The sequence below is a fragment of the Elephantulus edwardii genome, unplaced genomic scaffold, assembly GCF_000299155.1.
Source record: "Elephantulus edwardii isolate Elephantulus edwardi_28Jun2011 unplaced genomic scaffold, EleEdw1.0 scaffold00284, whole genome shotgun sequence".
In the NCBI taxonomy this organism is placed as follows: Eukaryota; Metazoa; Chordata; class Mammalia; order Macroscelidea; family Macroscelididae; genus Elephantulus; species Elephantulus edwardii.
In genome coordinates this window covers 456629-474304 of record NW_006400034.1, presented here as the reverse complement: position 1 = coordinate 474304, position 17676 = coordinate 456629, and positions in this window count along the sequence as shown.

The following is a 17676-nucleotide window of genomic DNA, read 5'->3' as shown; positions in this document are numbered from 1 at the left end:
GTGCATAGGGTCGCTATGAGTCGGAAACAACTCGATGGCACATAACAACAACAACAACAACAACAACAACAACAATGGTGATAAAATAAATACCTATTTTTAAATTCTCCTCTTCTGATAATTCTATTATAGCTGCACTGGATAGCTAAAACAGGAATAATTTCTGTGTTGGTTCTGACTTGAAAGTCAGTACTCAACAACAACAACAAAGTGTGAGAAAAGGAACAAGGAAATGATTTGCAGGCAAAGCTTTCAGTCTAAGGGAGGAGCTCTGGTAGTACATTATAGAGTAGTGCTGCTAACCACCAGGCCAGTGGTTCGGATCCTTCAGCCACTCCAAGGAAGAAAGATAAGCAGTCTTCTCCTCAATTGTTGTTAAGTGCCATCGAGTCTGAACCAACCCATAGCTGATCCTCCAGAGGGTTTATAGAGCAAGTTAATCGCATGGAAGGACATTGCCCATCTTCCGCCCACCAGCACAGCAGCTGGTAGATTTGAACCATGTGCCTTTGGGATTCCAGCACAGCTTCTTACCACTAGGCCATCAAAGTTCCCAAACCCCAACCTTCAACCTCCTCAATTATGGCCCCAGAAACCCAAATGGAGGGTGGATATGAGTCAGAATTGGCTCGAGGGCAATGGGTTCAAAAGTGGAGCGAGACAGAGCTGAATTTTATTTCCCAAACTGAAATTGTTAGCAATCTCAACCTCCTCTCTGTCTACATGTTGCTGCCAATTGGCCCAAGGGTGTATTTTATATTAGCTGGTGTTCCCCTAAAGAGATACATGGAAGTCCTAACCCTTGGTACCAGTCAAGACTCATCTTGCTTGGAAATGGAGTCTTGGAAGATATGTTCTGTTAACCTGAAGTTACACTGCAACAGGATTTGTCCTAATCCATTGTAAGTCATGTCTTAGTAAAAGAGCAGAGGTTCAGAGAGAAGGTCACCATGTGAAGATAGAAGCAGAGATGATGAGGTCCACATCCAGGAAAGTCAAGGGTCATTGGCCTCATCAGGACCAGGAGAGAAGCATGGACCCGATTCTCCATGGCATTTGCATTTTGGACTCCCCGTCTCTAGAACTAGGATACACTAGTTATCTGTTCTTACAAGCTATTTGGGAGCTCTGGTGGTCTAGTGACAGGAAGCTGTGCTGCAATCCCAAAGGCACATGGTTTGAACTCCTATTCCACGATAGATGGGTGGCCACTCTCTTCCCATGAGATTTACTGCATCTGAAAATTACTGGAGGGGGTTGGCAAGGGGTCAGTTCCAGTTTGACAGTATACAACAACAACCGCACAAACGATAGTTTTGTGGGCCTTTGTCACTGCAGCCCTAGGAAACTATTTCCAGAATTTGAAGAGTGGATCAGAGCTGAGTCATCACACTCAGGAGGGTGGCATGCACCCTGAATCCTTTGTCTCCTCTTCAGGGGACAAGCCTTCTGTACGCACATGATAATGATAGCTAGAGATTATAACAGCTGCCGGTTTTCAGTGTTTACTACAGGCTCAGCATTGAGCTAAGCTTTTTGTATGAGTCCATTTTGCTCTTTTCTAGAATCTTACTGGGTCATTATTATTAAAACCCTCTTGCAGGAGGGAGAATGCAGGACCAGAGAAGTAAATCTTAACCCCTGGTGATGAGTGGTTAAGTGCTCAGTGGCTAATTGGAAGGTTGGAAGTTTGACCCCACTATTCTGTGGGAGAAAAGGGAGACAATCTGATTTTGTAAAGATTGTTGTTGTTGTCATTGAGTCGAGCATGACTCATAGAGACCCTGTGAACAAAAGGCCTGAAGTCCCTCTAAACTATTGACATTGATCAAAATTCATAGAGTTTCTAGAGGCACGTTGTTTAAGAAGTGGATGCCACTCCTGCTTCCAAACGTGTCATGGTATATTATTGTTGAAGATTACAGCCTTGGATATGTCCTAGGGGCGGGCTCAGTCAATACTACAAACAGGATTACTCTCTTACAGAGTTGCTATAAATTGGAACTGGGAATGGGTTTGGGTGATTTGTTTTGTGTGTGTGTGTGTTTTTTCCTCTTCTATTTACTTGTTTGATAAAGAAATAAATCTCTGTTTGGTGAAGCCACTCACTTAGGATATTTCTGTAATAAGCAATACTAAGACAGGAATCGTATTTTCTTTTTCCATGACTCTGTCATGCCGGTTATCTGATGCAAATTGTCAATGGCTGTCCCTGGATGGTGCAAATGACTAATGTACTTGGTTGCGGACTGAGTCACTGGGGGTTCAACTCCACTCAAAGGCACTTTGGAAGAAAGGCGTAGCAATTGGCTGGAAAAGCAGTCGTTGAGAAGCTGTGCAACATAGTTCTACTCTGACATGCATGAGTTAACTATGAGCCTGCATCACCTCTGGGACAATTTCGTTCCATCTCTGCGATTGCATGACTGGGTCCTGGCCTCTTGCTGACTGGAAACAGTGACTCCTTATCGTTACCATGGTATGATGGGTTGTCTTTCTTTACCACATCCTCTCTTTTACTTACTTACCAAACCACTCAGGGTCTTCTTCTTGTTGTTTTTATGTGCCATCAAGTCGCCTGCCACTCATAGCGACCCTGTACGTACAACAGCTTTGAACTCTGCTCTATCCTGAGCCACACTCACTATCTCTGACACACCTACCCCCAATTATTGAATTAATCCATCTCATCGAGGGTCTTCCTTTCCTGTGCTGTCCCTCCACCCTTCCAAGTATGAAGTCTCTCTCCAAGGACTGGTCCCTTCTTGCAATGTGTCCCAAGTATATGTCAGATGGAGCTTCAGAATCCTTGCCACCAAAGAGCAGTCTGGTTTCACCCTCTCCAGTATGATCATGTTTGTTCTCCTAGCAGTCCATGGTATATTCAATACTCTTCTCCAGCGCCACAGCTCAAAGGCATCAATTCTCCTTCTATCATCTCTAGTCACTGTCCAGCTTTCTGATGCATAGCAAGTGATTGTAAAGACTATGGCCTGGATCAGGTGCACCTTAGTCTCAATCTGGTGTCATTGCTCTTCAGTACTTTGAAGAGGTACTACGAGTGTGGCATCCCTTAGAGGTCTCCCTGTGTCTTGGCATAATTTTCTCCTGTATCCAAAGGATACACTCTTCTCTCAGTTCTTCTTTCTTGAAGGTGTTGAGGTTACTGTCTCTGCTTACTTCTTTCTCTTGTTATCTCTAGTAAGATGCAGACCCCATACCTCGGTCAAAATCCCCTTACGGTGGACTAGAGCTGGCCTCTGAGAAAGAGTGCTGCATCCCATCCTATGCACATGGAGTGGGACAGTGAATCAGGAAGATTAAAAAAAAATGGACATCTTTGAATTGTGGTATCGGCAAAGAGTATTAGCTATCTCATGGAGTACAAAAAGAACAAAGAAATCTGTCTTGGAGAAAATGCCACCAGGGTGCTCCTTGGAGGCAAAGATGGTGAAACTTTGTCTCACATACTTTGAGTGTGTTGTCAGGAAGGGCCAGTCCTTAGACTTGAAAGGGGTTCGTGAATGGGAGGAAGACCCGCAGGGAAAGAGATTGACCCAGTGACTGCATCAATGGATTTGAATGCTGCAGAGATTGTGAGGATGGTACAGGATAGGACAAGGTTTTAGTATGTTGTTCACAGGGTCATTATGAGTCATAGTTGACCCAATGGCACGTAATAACAAGAACAACAACAACATCTCACTGTAATCCTTGTACAAATGATTAATCACATCAAATCACATTGCGGAGAGTGACTACATTATCAAATATCTGACAAACCGCTGAGAATCAGCCCTGCCAGGTTGACACATTTTTTTTTTTTTTTGTAAACACACCTCAAACCGTATCAGGGTCCTTGCTTCCTGGTGAGGTATGGACCACCCACTTAATCATTTCACTTCTTAAAGAAGGAAAGAAAAGAATTCTTCTTTTCTGGTCATAAAACAGAATCCCTAACAGAACACAGCCCTATTTTAAATAAGGCTTAGCAGGATCCTGCTTTCTTTCAGGGGAAGCCTGAGCTCTCGGTGTCATTGGCTCAGACACAGGGGTAGGGGATGTCCTCTGTGACTCAGGAGGAACTGCTGGCACCATTGTGTGTGGCCTGTCCTTGGTCCCATCCTGCTGCAGCCAGGAAGTGTGGAAAGCGATCGGTGAGCCAGCAGGCAAGCTGCAGGAATAGGAGAAAGGGAGTCACCTTCCGGGCTCTGCTCGGCTCAGAAAGAAAATGCAAGGAGACATTGAAAACACCAAGGAAAAAAGTATACTGGTGGTGCTGTTGTTAGTTAACTTCAGCTTTCAGGGACCCCATGGAAACAGATTTGAAACTTGCACTACTCTCATGACCTCTGACATGCTTGGGTCCATTGTACAATCATCTCACTGAGAGTCTTGGTATCTTCATAAAGACTGGCCCCTCCTGATAGCATGCCCAAAGCATGTGAGAGGCAGCTTCACCGTCCTTGCCTCTGAGGAACAGCACCCTGGTTGAGCTGGTCCTGATGGGAATGGGCCAATTGCTGGTATGCTAAGCCTGACTCTGCTAGGGAGATGGGGGTTTAGACATGCCTTCTGTGGCCCCTTCTCCTGCCCCCTCACAGCTCAGATCCGCAGGCTATCTCCTCTCTTAGGAGGAGGAACAAAGAAAGGCCCGGATGTGCAAACACCACCCTGAAGCCTGGTTGCCATCTCTCTGGATGTGTTACCTCCTAGGCTGTGTGCACTTCCTTGCTAGGCTGTTTTAGTCTATTTTACAGTGTTTAAGGTGTTTCTCTCTGTCAGGTCTATTATGTGTTCTTTGTACTCATCCTGCCTGGGTCCTTTAGGCTGCTAGGACTGCTCAGTGTCCCCTATCAGATGCTGGGCCCTGGGACATCTGCTCCAGCCTCTCCTTTACACTGTACATGAAGCTGCTCCTCTTTCTTCTGACTGCTGATGCAATGCCCCCCACCCCCCATCCCCTTTTGCTGCCAGGAGACAAAAGCAACGTTATTAGAGTTCTGTGAGCAGGAGTGCCTAAGGCCTTGCTTGAGACAGCTCAGCTGGTTCCCACGGCACAGTGGGCAGGCCAGCCAGGAAGGTGCGAAAAATGACCAGATCTGGACCAAACCTTTGCATCCCAGTGGCCGGAGACTTCAGGAGTTAGTTCTCAGGGGGTCCTTGGGACATAGAGACGTCTGTCTTGTGTCCTGGAGTCTTTGTATATTTGAGTCCTTTCAGTAGGGTCCTAGGAACATTTCTACAACCTGTATTACACAGATGACACTCTCTCGCTTGTTGAAACTGAGGAGGACCTGAAGCATTTGCTGCAGAAAGTCAAGGGCTGCAGTCTTCAATACAGATTGAAGTTTCAACATCAAGAAAATAAAGATTCTCACCACTGGGCCAATTGGCAGCACCATGATAGATGGAGAGGAGATTGAGATTGTTAACAACATCAGTTTGCCCAGGTCAACAATCAACAGTTTTTGTCACCAGTTGTTGTAAGGTACTGTCAACAATGACTCATGACAACCTTGTGAACAAAAGCTCTGAACCCTGTTCTATCCTGCACCATCCTCACACACAAGAGCCCATTGCGGCAGTCACCGTGTCAATCCACCTGGTTGAGGGTCTTCCTCTTCTTTGTTGATCCTCCAGTCGTCCGAGCATTATGTTCTTCTCCAAGGAATAGCCTCTCCTAGCAACATGCCCAAAGTATGTGAAGCAAAGCCTCATCATTCTTGCCTCCAATGAGCACTCCAGCTGCACCATCTCCAAGACATATCTGTTCATTCTCTTGGCCGTACATGGAATGTTCAGTGCTCTTCTCCAACACCACAGCTCAAATGTGTCAATTCTTTTCCTGTCATCCTTATTTGTTGTCCAGCTTGCAGATGCAGAGCAAGTAATAGGAAAGAGTATGGCCTGAATCAGATGCACCTTTTCCTCAAACTGATATTATTACTCCTTAATTATTTGGAGAGGTTCGTAACTGCAAATTTCCCCAGTGCAATGTGTCTCCTTATTTCCTGGCTGCTGGTACCAAGGCTGTTAATTGGCACCAGTAGTCAGGAAATAAAAAAGGCAAATTGCGTTGGGAAAAATCTGCTGTCAGGGACCTATCCAGATAGGATAAATTGTTGCTGAAAGAGCAACAATGTCAGTCTAGAGAGTAAGGTGTGCCTGATCTAGAACATAGTCTTTGCAATTACTTGCTATGCATCAAAGAGCTTGACAATGAGTAAAGGTGATGGAAGAAAGGTTGATGTCTTCAAGTTGTGGTGCTGGAGAAGACTGTTGAACATTCCGTGGAGGCCAAGAGAAAAAACCCCACGAAGTTTGTACTAGAGAGGGTGAAACCAAATTGCTGCTTGGAGGCAAGGATTTTGAAGCTCTGTCTGACATACTCTGGGCATGTTTCCAAGAGGAATCTGCCCTTGGAAAAGGACATCATACTCAGAAGGGTGGAGGGACAGCACAGGAGAGGAAGACCCTGAATGAGATGGATTGAGACAGTAATGGGGAGTAATGGGGGTAGGTGTGTTGGAGATAGGGAGACTGGCTCAAGATAGGACACAGTTCAGAGAGTTGCTGTGAGTCACAGGTGACTGTTGGCACATAGCAACAACAACAACAACAAACAACATTTCTACCGTGAGATTCTCAGTTTGATTTTTCTAGGCCTCTCTGAAGATCCTTGACTGACGAGGAGTCCTGGTGATCCAGTGATAAAACTCTCACTTGTTAGCCCAAAGGTTAGGAGTTTGGACCCACGAGCCCCTCCTGGACAGAAAGAGGAGGCAGTCTACTTCTGTCAGGTGTGAAGTCTTGCACACCCCACAGGGAAGTCTTCTATATAGAGTCATAAGCTGCAGTCGAGCTCACAGCAAGGGCTCAATGGCTTCTGTTAACCAACTAATATATTTTTTTTTCATACTGGGGAAAAATTATCTTCATAAGAAATAATTAAACCTAATTAAAATCTCTTCACTGTTTCTGTAGTCCCTCATACTTCCTCTTTGTAATATGCAATTTCTAATTTTCCTAGCGGACTGCAGCCACCGCATCTGTAACAATGAACAGTAAGAACCTATTTTGCACTCCTGTGCCAGACGCTGTGAGATGGAGCCTATTCAGTGAGATGTGGTCCTATTCAGTCGTCACAACAGCTCTGTAAATCAGGTGTTATTATTGCTTTAACGTTACAGAGGAGGCAGTGGGATTTCAGAGCGGTAGCTTGTTGCAGTTACTGGTGGAGCCAGGCACATGGTAGGAGGTCCAGGACTGTTCACTGAATGAATGTGATGAATGGGCCACGTACCTGTGGAGGCAGTGGATTGACAGAGAATGGTGGGCCTGGCAGGTATACTGGACAGCGTGGGGACTCCCAGAGATAGAGTCAAGCAAGGGGAGAAGAGAAGACTTGTCTAGCATCAACTATTCTCAGGGAGACCCCTTGGGTTCAGATAAGGCCAATGATAATTTCAGTAGAAATGTTGGAGCAGGAAGGTAAGACCCAGGTGGCTTCAGGACGACCTTTCAGATTCTTTCCAACTTGGAGACTGTGAGGTTATTGTATAATTCTTAAGAAGCCAGTATAATCATGTGCAAATATGATCCACTTCCAGCCCCAGCTTCGTCCTGTTATTAACAGGAACTGAGTGGATGTCCACGCTGGAGCCGTAAATGCCAACATTGGTAAGATCCAAGCCCTCTGGGGATCAGTAGCAGTTCTCAGTCATCCAGGAGGGATATTAACAACCACTGGCATTTACTTTGTACTTACTATGTACTGCTGTAAATCCTTTACATGCATAAATGGAATTCTTGTAATAGGACTGGGAGCTAATGTATTAGCCATGCAAAGATTCAGTAACAAATTGAACTTGAAATCTCAGCGGCTTGCCACAATATCGTTGACTTCTCACACTCTTGTAGTCTGAAGGAAGTTGGACTTTTTTTATATCTTCTCTGCGTGCACCATGTGGCCTCCTATGATGCTGTGGATGCTGCGGGCTCCAGGGATGCTGTGGTAAAGAGACGGAGGAACAAGGAGAGGTGTTTTTTGCTTGAAACCCAAGAGCTTTAAATGGTGTCCTACTGTGTATGCCTACTGCAGAAGTTGGATGAAAAATCATTATGTGAGGTAATTGGAACCATACCTGGGACAAAGCAGGAGCTCAATGAATGATAGCAATGATGGCTACCATGATATATAAGACCAGTAAGGTGTCTGGAAGCCCCACACTGTGCAGAGAAGTAGGACAGGCACAGCGATGGAACCTGACACCAGTGTAGCTTTCCCTTGTGGACTTGGGTCACGCATGGCCCTGTCCTTGAGTCAGAGACCATCTTGACGAGTTGGTAGGTGCTGATGGGTTGGTTCTGAGTCATCGGGATCTCCTGTGCGACAGAACCAAACACTGTTCAGGCTGACATCATCCTCACAACAGTTATATTTGAGTCCATTGTTGAAATCACAGGGCCAGTCTGTCTCATTGAGAGTCTTCCTTTTCTCCCTCCATTATCTATTGAGCATAATAGGTTTCTTTTTGGACTTATCCCTCTTAATAACATGTTTCAAGTATGTGAAAGTGTTTCCAAGGAGCATTTTGACTATGTCCTCCAAGACAGATTTCTTTAATTTTCTGGAAGACTATGATCTATTCAATATTCTTCATCAACATTTGATTGCAATAACTCAGGAAAAGACAGAGTTTAGAGCTATTGTTCATAGGGTATCTATAGGTGAGGGTCAACTTGATGGTATATAACAACAATCCTGACCAGGGCAGAGGTATACCAGCAACCTCAGTCCAACTTCTATTGGGGATCTGGTTCCTGTAATTCTTATCCATCCCCAGCCATCAACATGCCTACCTCCTCATACATGACTCCGTCTCTGCTGCCAAGTATCTCTTAGGACATTGTGGTAACCCGTCACTATTTATGTATGTATGTATGTATGTATGTATGTATGTATGTATGTATGTATGTGTTTATACATACATACATACATTTATTCATCCATTGATATGATTTTGCTAGTTTTTAGCAGCAAAGGTGGGAATTTCACTACGAGCAAGGAAGAAGAATTCTGGTCAGAGATTTGGGGCCAGAGAATTTGTGCACCAGGTGGACGGGGCTCTACAAGAGAGCAGCAGCCTGAGCAGGGAACTGGCGACCAGGAGCCTTCACTTAAGCTTCCTGGAGGACAGAAGGGAAACAGCATAATTGACAGGACTAAGGTGCTCTACTGGCTTAGAGCTGTTAAGAAATTGCACTATGAACCCAAAGGCACATGGTTCAAATCTGCCAGTTACTCTTCAGGAGAAAGATGGGCAGTCAACTTCAGTGTGAGATTTTCTGCCTCTGAAAACCCAGTGAAGGGTCAACTAGGAGTTAGTCCTGACTTGAAGTTAAACAAAGGAACTTTGTAACATTGACCTCAGCCAAGCAGTTGAAGATCAAACTTGAGAAGCTGTCTGGACTGAGGAATTGTATCTTTTTGCTAACCTGAATTGTAACCTCTTAGGAGAGATCAGATATGCTATCCCCATACAGCCTACCCTCTTACCTGCGTAGCCCTTGTAAATGTCCAGAGTTACGAAGCTGGGAGCCAGTTTGAAGAAATATCTGCTATGTTAGCATTTCTCTTTAAACACCAATGTTACTCACACCACCTTCTCTGTTCATGTGCTCCATGTTGTCCACTGGTCTTAAGACAGTCAGGCTATCGATTGTCTCTCCCTCTTCCTTGTCCTTTCAACTTGTGTTTTCCTTCCTTTCCAGTTGTTTTCAACTCTCTGTTTTCAGTCCCTCTGAGCCCAGGATATGAGAGCTGGAGAAGGCATTTGGATTTATTCAGAGGCAGTTTTGAATAAGGGTTATGAGTTTGTTATGAGTAGTCCAACCTGATGGGTCAAAGTCCTACTTCTGCTGTTTCTTACGGAATGGCATTGATCATGCTACTTATGTCTTGGAACTCTGGTGGTCTAGTAGTAAGAAGTTGAACTGCAACCCCAAAGGCACACAATTCGAATCCACCAGCTTCTCCATGGGAAAAAGATGGGCAATCTTTTTGTGTGATCTACTGCCTCTGAAAACTGATTTAGGGTGGGGCGGGGGGGAGGGGTGGAGATCAGCTATGGATTGGTTCTAACTTGATGGTACACAACAACACCACCACAAATGACTTACGTCTCAGTTTCCTTAGCTGTGAAATAGGATAATCATGTTATCTGACTCAGAGAGCCATTGAACAGCTGAGATGAAATCTGTATACATAAAGGGAATAAAGTAGTATCCAGCACATGGTGATACCTTGCGAAAAACCAAGCCAAACTGAACAGTTGTTGCTGAATTGATTTTAGTGCATGTTGTTGCTGTTAAATGCAGTAAGTTGAATAAGTCTAATAAGAACCCTATAAACAAGTTGAAACCTTGCCCTATGCTGGACCATCTTTACAATCTTCTAAGTTCATTATTGCTTGTTAAGCGTCAGGAACTGGATAATGATTAGAGATGATAGAAAGAGAATTGATACTTTTGAACTGAGCTGTGGTGCTGGAGAAGAGTGTTGAATATATCATGGACTGCTTGGAGAACAAACACATTTATCCTGGAGAAGATGAAACCAGGCTGCTCCTTGCAGGCAAGGATTCTGAAGCTTCATCTGACATATTTTAGACATGTTACAAGGAGGGACTGGTCCTTGGGGAAGGATATCATGTTTGGGAGGGTGAAGGGACAGTGCAGGAGAGGAAGAGCCTTGATGAAATGGATTGGTTTAGTATCTGGGGCAATAGGGGTAGGGGTGTCAGAGACAATAAGGTTGGCACAGGATAGAGCAGGTTTTAGGGCTCTTGTACATAGGGTCACTATGAGGCGCAAGTGACCCAACAGCACATAACAAAAACAAACAACAACAAGCTTATTGTTGTCGTCATTGTTGGAATATCTTGTTGTAACTCTTTGCCTTATGTCACTGGACTTCTACTTTTTTCCAATTCATGGAGACCCCATATCTATCAGAGTAGAACTGTACACTGTGGCTGACTCTGAGAAGAATGGGAATCCCATAAAACCTGATCGTTCTAATGCTAAACCTATACTTGGACCAAGAGACAGTCATCAGAACAGAGCAAGGGAACACTGTATGGTTCAATATCGGGAAGGGCGTACACCAGGGATGCATCCCATCTCCATACCTTTTCAACCTGTATGCAGATCAGATTATTCTGGAGGCTGGGCTTTATGAGGAGAAATGTGGGGTCAAGATTGGAGGACGATTTATCAACAATCTGCATTATGCAGATGACACAACCCTGCTTGCTGAAACTGAGGAGGACATGAATCACTTACTGCAAAGGGTCAAGGACTGCAGCCTTCAGTATGGACTGAGGCTCAATGTCAAGAAGACAAAGATTCTCACCACTGGACCAATTGGCAGCATCAGGATGGATGGTGAAGAGATTGAGATTGTTCACAGCTTTAGTTTGCTTGGCTCCACAGTCAATACTCTTGGCACCAGCAGCCAGAAAATTAAAAGACGTATTGTCATGGGAAAGTCTGCTGTTAGAGACCTCTCCAAAGTACTGAAGAGCAATGGTGTCTCTCTGGAGACTAAGGTGTGTCTGATACAGGCCATGATCTTTGCAATCACTTGTTATGTATCAGAGAGTTGGACAATGACCAAGGAGGATAGAAGGAGAATTAATGCCTTTGAGCTGTGGTGCTGGAGAAGAATATTGAGAGTACCATGGACTTCTCGGAAAAAGAACAGATTCATCCTGGAAAGGGTTAAACCGGGTGGCTCCTTGGAGGCAAGGATTCTGAGGCTTCATCTGGCATACTTTGGACATGTTGTGAGGAGAGACCAGTCCTTGGAGAAGTACATCATGCTTGGGAGGGTGGAGGTACAGTGCAGGAGGGGAAGGCCCTCTATGAGGTGGATTGATTTAGTGACTGGGATAATTGGGATGGGAGTGTCAGAGATGGTGCGATTGGCACAGGACAGAGCAGAGTTTAGGGCTGTTGTACATAGGGTCTCTATGAGTCGCAAGCGACTCAACGGCACATAACAACAACAACAATAATATTTGAGATTGCCAGATCTACTGCTGGGTCAACTTGAACTTCTAAACTTTGGACTTATCATCCAAGGATGTTAATCAGTTGCACTATCCAAAGTCTTCCTCATGGTAATAATTCTGAGCTATAATACTAAAAATACTCATCATTATTATTCTAATCTAAGCCTGTCTGTCTCTAAATTTTCTGCCTTCCCACTCAATCTCACTTCACCAAAGAATCTCTTGATGGAAAGCCAATCTGGGAAGATTAATTTTGATTTTTTTCACCTCATTCTGCTAAATTCACCAGGGATAGTGGAGAAAGATATTTTTAGGAGGCATTACTGAGAAGCATAGCAGGTGGCCAGATGGTGAGGCCAGGAAATACGGTCCCTTCTGTCTGCAGGAACAACTGAGTGGCATTCAGGTGTGTAATAAGATAAACTATGCTTCCTGAGATAACACACTAGAGCCAGGTGGAAGAAAGGGCAACTTGGAATCTTTCCAGGAAGGCTAAAGTCTGAGGAATCAACAAAAACAGACTGCTGCCCTCAATCCCCTTTTTAGGTAGTCCTTTGCAAGCCTTCACTGTCACTTCTGGGAATTAACCTCCAGCCCCTTTTCAAGGCTGGAGATGAAGATGAGGTCATAGGATGATGTTCCCCTGAGACTTGTGTCTAACAGCATTGACTCTCATTTGCTGAATCATGAGCATTGCTAGAAAATCAAATTATTCCACTTGTGATAATATCTCTGCAGGAAGGGACATTCTCTTGGCTCTGGATCTTATCTCTGCTGTTTCTTCTTCTACTCTTGTTTTCTTTGATTTCACTTCTAATTTGTGAGAGGTGAGCTGGATCTAGTGGATGTTGTCCATTTCTTGGCTGCTTGGCATTCATTGCCTTTTTCTAGATCATTCTCCAAATCTTTGTAAGATTTAACTCCTCAAAAATTATGTATATTGTTTCTGATAAGAGACTGACTCCCAATATCTTCTTTCTTCTCCCAGGAAAGTCAAGAAAGACTACTTGCTTCTTTTTCCCCTCTTAGGGAAAGTCAAGAATGGGCACAGGACTGTTGTTGTTGTATACCATTGATCTGGAACCAGCCCAGAGCTGACTCTCTGATGGGATTTCAGAGGCAGCTAATCACATGGGAAGAGATTGCCCATTATTCTCTCACTGCAGTTGGTGGTTTTGAACCTCTTGTCTTCAGGTTTGCAGTACAGCTTCTTACCAATAGACTAAGCCTAGCCAAAAAGATCATGCTTCTTTGGAACTTTAAATAAATAACCCATGAACAGAGGCATGGAAGTGACCAGAAAATCTGTAAATGAAGAGTGTACCTCAGGGACAAGCTTACACAGGCCTTTCTGAAGTTTAGTCTCTACCTTGGGGTAACTTTCTACTTTGACTAATGTAGGCTGTTGCTAGCTGCTTTGAAGTTGACCTTGATTCATGGTGACCCATGTGCAATGAAATTGGATAGTTGCAATTCATAAGGTTTTCATTGGCTGATTTGTGGAAGCCTGTTTTAGTCTGGGCGCTGACATGAACCAGGGGTAGACATGTAAGAGGTTGTCCGAGGAGAACCAGTTCACGGGCTAAACATGTATTCTGTGTCTAGACAATGGTGACTGAACTACACATACGAAATCCATAAGTTGATGGTGGAACTTGAACCAAGAGGGCAAAAACAGTGTTGAGATTGGAGTTTCTGCCATAACAAAGTAAACTATGTTATCAAAGGTGTGATGGGGTTCAGATGAGCCCTGAGTAAACCTAAAGTCTGTCAACGTCAAGAAAATAGAGTATGTATACTGCATTGAAACAGATGAGGGAGAGAACTGATTAAAAGGGATATATGATTAGGTATTATTGTCATGACAGGAGTCCAGAATGAAGGCTGCACAGTGGAGTGGACTTGGGGGAAGGGATTGTATAATAATGAAAGAGTTTTTCTTTTACTTTTCAAAAAGAAGAGTGAATTGGCAGGGGGTGGGGAGGGGTGAGCAGGGAGAAAAGTGCAGCTACGAATGAATGGAAATCCAAAGTCTCTGTAAACTTTCATGAAAATTCATTTAAGAAAAAGAACAAAAAGAAAATAAAGTAGAAGTGGGAAAGAGAGAGAGGGAGAGAGGAACAAGAAGGGGAGTGGAAGGGACAGAGAGAGACACACACACACCCCCCTAAAAGAGTTCCCTCTCACCCCTGTTCTCATTCCCATGCTTTTATTTGTTGCCTAGTCTTGCACTTTTAATTGGTCTGAATTCTGTACTCGTTGAGAGTGTAAACTATGAAGACAGGGAGCTCGAGGTTTAACTCACAGCTCCTTACTCAATGTCGGAGCTGCGGGCCAGTTGAGCCGTGGTTTTCTCCTTGATAGATGGGCATGCTATGAGTGTTATCACAGCCTCTCAGTTTGTTGTACTTTGTTTATAAGAGTGTTAGCCGGAAGCTAGAAGCCACACCACCATGTTTCATGTACCAGTGAGAGTCACTCACAGTCAACAGGTGTCGGTGCAACTTTCAGACCAAAATTAGTAAGAGCAGCTTGATGACCTTCTTCCTGAAAATGAGCAGTGAAAACTATGGAATACGATCTGATACAGTGCTAGAAGGTGAAGTCCCTAAGTGTGAAGCCACCCAAAATGTAGTGTCTGTGACAATGGACTCAAGGATACCGAATATAGTGAAGATGATGAGAGACATCTGATATATGTGAGGCTGCTATGAGTTGGATCTAAATAGACAACCACCACCACCACCACCACCACCACATGAGCATCTAGTTCACTGGGACACTTGGGATGATGCAAATCCAAGCACATTAGCTTGAGAAGCTTTCTCTTCTTTGCCCTTTCCAACTAAATAGAATTCAAGACTAAAGGGTAAGATCTGTGATGTTTCTGACTTCATTCTTATTGTTGTTAAGCACCATCGAGTCACAGATGATTCATAGTTCATATCCCTCTAATTCCATTGATGCCTTTGAACTGGGGTGTTGAGAAGAGCACTGAATATCCCACGGACAGCCAAAAGAACGACAGATATGTCCTGGAGAAGGTGAAGCCAGGGTGCTCCGTGGAGGCAAAGGTGATGAAGCTTTGTCTCACACACTTGGACATGTTGCGAGGAGAGGTTATTCCTTGGAGAGGGACATCATGCTTAGGAAGGTGGTGGAGGGAAGGCGAGAAAGAAGAAGAGCCTCCAGCAGGTGGGTGGACACGGTGACTGTGACGATGAGCTTGAGTCTGTCAGAGAGTCTGAGGATGGCACAGGATAGGACAGTGTTCAGATCGGTTGTTCTTTGGGTTGTACTTTACTTGACGGTACCCAACAGCAACAACAACAACGACAACAATAACAATTCCATCATGGTATGAGCTATTTCTGTGCAAGAATGGATGAATTTGCCTGATTGATGGCTCTCTTTCCCAGCCTATACCGTCTCCTTTTGTAGATGAGAGAACTGAGGCCCCAGGAGGCTCCAGCACCTGGCCCGGAGAGCAGTGTGGACGGGCAGTGCGGGTGCTCCCCCCGGGCCGAGTTCCCTCGCTAAGCACACACCATACCCTTGCTGGATGATGGATCTGCCTTCCCCTGTCCTCCCTCTCTGTGGGAAATGCAGGGTGGTGAAGAGCCTCCCAGAAGGCTTCACTAATGAATCTTTATTCCTTTTCACATGAAGAGCTGGGACCTTCTGACCTCAATATGCAAAGCAATGCCAAACATGCAAATCAGCGGTACTTGGGTTCATAAAAATAGCTCGGTGAGGCTGCTTCCTGGCCCCTCCATAGCCCCAGCATCTCAGCTCCTGCCCCACGTCCCTGCTTCTTTCCTCTTGTCTTTCCTTCATTTCCGTTTTTCTTTAACCATCTTCCACCTCCCCTTTGCCCCACCTTCATTTGTTTTCTTACCTCTTTCCTTCCAAGAAGCCCCTTTTCTCTCATCTCCAAACCATCTGTCTCCCTGTTGTCACATCTCCCCACTCGTGACAAGGCTGTGTCTGACAGGGCAAGGCTCTTTACCATTCTTTGAGCAGACTGGCAGTGCCACTGGCTGACTTGAAGTGTTCCCAAAATCTCGTGTGTCCTGCAGATGCCTGCATGAGAGGTGTGAGGTAGTGGGGAAGCCTGTGATCTGACGGCCGTGGAGTGGGCTCTGCTGGATGACCACTAGGATCAAGGTCCAGTTCAGCCTTGCCGTGGATGTGATCTCGGGCAAATACTTCAGCTGTTTTGGGTCTGAATGCCTTCACCTGTGGAATGCCAGTGATGCCAGCATCTACCTGGGGAGTTTCTAGGAGAAACACTTAATAGAGGCACTTAGAGGAACCAGCCCATAGCTGTCAGCTAGTTGTATCTTCTCAAAGCCCAGAAAGTTGCAGTGCCTTCTCAAGGCTAGAAGTAGGCATGTGGCCATCTGTAAAAGGCTAAGTGACACCAGTGCAGAGATGACAGGCAGTGCCTGGGGGGCGAGATATTAGCCCTGTGAGAACACCAGGACCTGCTATGAGTGCTGGATCTGCCTTTTGGTAGCCATGTGATCCATTAACCAGGTTCCAGGAATTGAATGAAAGCACTTTATATGGATTAACTCATGCTCTTTTCACAACCACCTTAGTATATGTGACAGGTACTATTACCATCTGCATCCTCATTTTATTATTAAAATTTTATTTTATTGTTAAAAAATATATATATACAGTAAAACTGGCACCAGTTCAACAGCTTCTGCACGGACGATTCTGTGAGATTGATTATGTGCTTCGGGTTGTACAAATATTCTCACGCATCCTTTTCTGAGTTTTTCCTTCCCCACTAACGTAAACTCATAGACCCTTGACATCTCCTGCATGTTGTCTGGAATTATTAATGTTGCTTTGATCCCGTATTGATAACCCTTAAAAGAGCCTGATGCCCAGGGCAGACCTTTGACGTTACTTAAGTTAGATTGTTGCTGGATTTTGAGAAGACTTCAGGAGATGTTTCTGGCTTAGGTTTTAAAGACTATCTCAGAGTGATAGTTTCAAGGGTTTATTCACGCTTCTTGCTCTATAGAGCCTATAGGATTGGAAATTCTGTTCCACATTATCTCCCCCTTTTTGGTGAGGATTCTTCCATAGAATCTTAATCAGACGTTCAGTGTCGGTATCCTGGAATCATCTTACCACCATTTTATGGGTAAAGAATCTAAGGCTTAGAGTATTTAATTAGTTTGCCTACAGCACTTGCTGTAGAGGGTCAAGGACTACAGCCTTCAGTATGGACTGAGGCTCAATGTCAAGAAGACAAAGATTCTCACCACTGGACCAATTGGCAGTGTCAGGATGGACGACGAAGAGATTGAGATTGTTCACAGCTTCAGCTTGCTCGGCTCCACAGTCAACACTCTTGGCACCAGCAGCCAGGAAATAAAAATGTGTATTGTGATGGGAAAGTCTTCTGTTAGAGACCTCTCTAAAGTACTCAAGAGCAACGGTGTCTCTTTGGAGACTAAGGTCTGCCTGATACAGACCATGGTCTTTGCAATCGCTTGTTATGCACCAAAGAGTTGGACAATGACTAAGGAGGACAGAAGGAGAATTGATGCCTTTGAGCTGTGGTGCTGGAGAA